Below are 4,683 nucleotides of genomic sequence, written 5' to 3'. Positions count from 1 at the left end.
CCAATTGGCACTAAGGGGCCTAAAGTGTGCCAAGAAAACATCCCCCACACCATTACACCACCACCACCAGCCTGCACAGTGGTAACAAAGCATGATGGATCCATGTTCTCATTCTGTTTACGCCAAATTCTGACTCTACCATCTGAATGTCTCAGCAGAAATCGAGACTCATCAGACCAGGCAACATTTTTCCAGTCTTCAACTGTCCAATTTTGGTGAGCTCGTGCAAATTGTAGCCTCTTTTTCCTATTTGTAGTGGAGATGAGTGGTACCCGGTGGGGTCTTCTGCTGTTGTAGCCCATCTGCCTCAAGGTTGTGCGTGTTGTGGCTTCACAAATGCTTTGCTGCATACCTCGGTTGTAACAAGTGGTTATTTCAGTCAAAGTTGCTCTTCTATCAGCTTGAATCAGTCGGCCCATTCTCCTCTGACCTCTAGCATCAACAAGGCATTTTCACCCACAGGACTGTCGCATACTGGATGTTTTTCCCTTTTCACACCATTCTTTGTTAACCCTAGAAATAATTGTGCGTGAAAATCCCAGTAACTGAGCAGATTGTGAAATACTCAGACCGGCCCGTCTGGCACCAACAACCATGCCACGCTCAAAATTGCTTAAATCACCTTTCTTTCCCATTCTGACATTCAGTTTGGAGTTCAGGAGATTGTCTTGACCAGGACCACACCCCTAAATGCATTGAAGCAACTGCCATGTGATTGGTTGATTAGATAATTGCATTAATGAGAAATTGAACAGATGTTCCTAATAATCCTTTAGGTGAGTGTATATTTGTCATTATATTCCAAAATGTATTCAAGTGATTTAATACAGATTTGCAGTCTAATTTTATTTTTCCTCAAACCATGTAGTTAATGTGATTATTTAGGTCATGTATAGGGATGACAAATGAGAACATTATGTATCAATACAAAGGTGTAAGTTCCAACATAAACAGTTTCAAATCAAGGCATAAGTTATGTCAGTGGAGTTGCTGCAAAAATGGACAGTAAAAGTAGGTGTGCAGTTCATCTCATCTAACATCCTGTTATGCAGCTTATGTCTAACCACAAGCACTTTACTGAGAGTATGAAGGCTACAACAAGAGGCCATATATTGTCTTTTTACATGCAGTGTGGTTTTTCAACCCATCACAGGAAAATATGCATACATTATGAACACAATCTCACGGGCTCATGTTTTACTTTACAAAAAAGTTATAGAATTACAAAAGACTATAGAATTGGTGCCACTCTCCTAATTTTCATGTCCTTATTTATAATAGCAGGATGCCATTAAGGTTGTATTTTGAATCAGCCTATTTTCCTTTAGGACAAATATAACTCGCATAAAATTTCACATTAATGAACTACTCTGGGAAATGGTCTAGAAAGTGTGATGGTCTACAAAGAGGCATGATTTAACCCAATTTCAAGAGGACAGATTTTTATTAGGGGAAAAAAAAATTAAAATAACAGAAATACATACAGGAAAACCTACATTTCCTAACTAATAAATATTCATGAATATAAAACAAGAACAGGTCATCTGATTGTATTAAGAAATATGTTTCATTTTCTAACTTTTATTTCAGTCATTTTTAACATACTCCAACATGTCCTTCTCCACTATAGCACCCTAAAAAAAAAAAAAAGAAAGAAAGAAAATCTCAAGGCCACGTGAGAATGATCCTTACAAGGGTTACTATATTTGCTGTTGCACATAATTCAAATAAAATTTGCTTTACCTTTATTCTTTTGATGGACTTGTATCCTGTCCGTGACTGATGAAATCCCTAGAGAAACACTGGACAAAATGTTAAGATTATAAAATATAGTTATTTAAAGTTAGTACAAATTTTGTTTGGTAAAAAGTTTGCAAAAGCATAGTTTTGTAAGTAAAATATTTTTCTGTTCAAGGTTACGTGGTTTACTGGTCAAAAAACACAAAATAAATCCTACGTACAAAAAGGAGTAGAAACTATAGCGAAGACACTAAAAAGACTTCATAAAGGTCCATCACAACCTTTCTTTCTTATTGATTAAAGTTTATTGGTCATTAAACATAAATTTTTAACTGCTCAATGCCACAATTGATCAGTCGAAGTCAAATGATCTGAGTCAAGTAATACATTACAAAAAAAAAAAAAAAAAAAAAAAGATTTTTTTAAAGAATCTGCACACAGTTATTTTCCATTCCACGACATTCATAGTGACCACATCTGCCAAGCTCCAATAAAACTTTACCCATATAACAAATAAGCGCACACACATAATGTCAAAGGAGTTACAGGCTAAAACTATTTTGATCAAATTTCCAAAACTACTTATATTTTTTTCATTTAATAATAATTTAATATTATCGCAAGCCTTGTTCATATTGTAGAATGCATATAGAATTGTGTCTGTTGATTTTTTTTAAAAGTGCATTTATGCAACATGAACCTGTTCTCATGTTCTAAATAGCACACATTAAATAGTTGTTTTGAAACAGCAAAAACTTTCAGAAGACACACATGCAGTAAAAAGTTTAGTTTAGTCTTCACAATTTTCTGTGTCTCTTACCATAACAGATGAACTCTCTTCTCTCAGTGTGTTCTGTTTGCCTGTTAAAGGGTAAATAAATATAGACACTTTCATTTTGTGGTTGCAGGTTTTTTTTGTCTTGACTCTTATTACTTTACAGCTATTACGTTGGAAAGGAAACATTACCATATGAAATTTTGCGGTGGGCGTCTTTTCTTGTGAGCCTAAAATAAAAAAATAAATACAAATAAATAAAAAAACGTTTGGTTCAGTTGCTTCAATTACATTCATAAAATACACTTTTTGAAGTTTATAGGTAGAAGTTAAAATACTGACCCTCTGTTTTTTTTGTTTGCCGACATATCTGAGAATTTAATGGAAAAAAAAATTACTAATATATTATACAAAATATGTCACAATGTCTCATATATCAAACTATTTAGGACATACTGTATATATTTAAACATCCTCTAAATCAGAAGCACCAAATTCTCACCTCGGTACAGTCCTACAGACATAATGACTGTTAGAAGTATGGTAAGCAGCGCTGCCATGCAGCCGGTGTACAGAAGCCAGGAGTAGATTGGTTGGGTTCCTAATATAGCAATGAGCAAAGTAATTAAACTAGATATAGATATGCCTATATGTTAATTAATAACTATAAGCAAAATGCAGTGGGCAGTGTTCTGTATCTACTGTAAATGGGTATCATCATTTGTTTACATTTATTTTTCACTTTTACTCGATTTCTCGAGTTTTCAGAGTTCCAATGCAACTTTCTTCTACAGTAATTCCATTTAAAAAATCAACTTGAATAAAATCAATTTAGTCAGTTGACATCTTTAAACTTTTTTTTTTTTTTTTTTTTTTTTTAACTAATCTAGTCTCCGATTTATTAAAAAACAGAGAATAAAACGGGGAAACATCACGTAATGTTTGTTCTGATGTTTCTCTGAGACTTTTATCATTTATACGCACCGTATCGCTTCAGAGTTTTGGACATGTTCTTGCCATTATATTCAGCAATGCATTGGATTTCATCGGTTTCTGCCCACTCATCTGCAGAAATAGAGAGATGAGCACGCGTGAATTCTGTGGCTGAATCAGTGGAGTCTGTCCAGGCGGATTCGGTCCATCCAACATGCATTTCCTCTCCAATCCTCCAGAACACCTGCACTTGAGACGGGACAACTCCGGTCACCAGACACTGCAGCGGTACCGATGATGAGCCAGTTTCTGGTGGTGAGTATAAGATGGATAGTTCTGGTTCCTCAACAGAGCGATCTACAACACATATCATCACTTCAAAATGTTATCTGTTATAGTGACCGTGACCCATAGAAAAGTTGATGAGATTTAACCCCAGATTTACCTGTTACGATCACCCTGCTTCCACTGCCGATAATAGCCATTGAGTTAGGCTGGCCAATACAGTAGTACAAACCTGAATCATTCTTTGATACATTTGTTAAAGTAAAAACGCAAGTTTTAACATCATGTTGATCATCACGAGAGCCAGACCTCGCCGGTGTGAGTTTACCAGTCCGTATGTTCAGCTTTTGCCATGTTACAGCACTATAGCAGTAAGAAACTCTATGCTCAAATGTACATCTTAATTGTACAGTGTCACCAACTGAGACGTGTGTGAGGTCCGGTGACTGAGCCAGGAGGAATGAGTAAGCTGGAAACGAGAGAGTAAAAAACACTTTTTTCCTCTTTAAAATTAATGAGGTGAGATTCGTAAAACAGAATGTTCTCAACTGAAATTTCAGGCAAAAATGTCAAATAACTTACTGTGTGAAGCAAACATGCAGAAACATGAAAGAATCCAACAATGCGTCGAGGTGCTCATGTCTGCAGTTCCAAAGATCTGAAAGAATGTTAGATGTATACCACTTTTAACTAGCCTAAATACGGCAATCTTACAATAAAACGCCACCCAGTTTGACGGAAAATGGCCTGCAAGGAGAAACAAAAGAAGAAAGAAAGAAGTCCTCAGTGGGTGGACCTTTATTGCCTATAGCCTATACACCGAGATACACCGAGACTGTAGATGGAAAGACATGTTTACATTGTGCATTACAATTTTCCCAGTGGTCTGCAGCCCTCAAAGCTGCTAATCAGTCAGCTATTAGAAAACATGTTGCCAAGATAAAATAGCA

General features: G+C 35.9%; 1 gene segment (V, D, J or C); it reads right to left on the bottom strand.

Annotated features, from left to right (window-relative positions):
• Positions 1 to 1,428: 1,428 nt before the first annotated feature.
• On the bottom strand, positions 1,429 to 4,299 carry LOC307163845. The segment is given in 8 exons: positions 3,894 to 4,299; positions 3,500 to 3,805; positions 3,018 to 3,116; positions 2,858 to 2,885; positions 2,708 to 2,745; positions 2,561 to 2,601; positions 1,744 to 1,802; positions 1,429 to 1,634 (listed from the first exon to the last, which is right to left on the bottom strand).
• Between the last annotated feature and the right edge of the window lie 384 nt (positions 4,300 to 4,683).

This window comes from Squalius cephalus (assembly GCF_949319135.1).
Source record: "Squalius cephalus genome assembly, chromosome: 8".
Classification (NCBI taxonomy): Eukaryota; Metazoa; Chordata; class Actinopteri; order Cypriniformes; family Leuciscidae; genus Squalius; species Squalius cephalus.
Note: the sequence above shows the minus strand (reverse complement) of the source record. Positions and strands in the feature narration are given on the sequence as shown.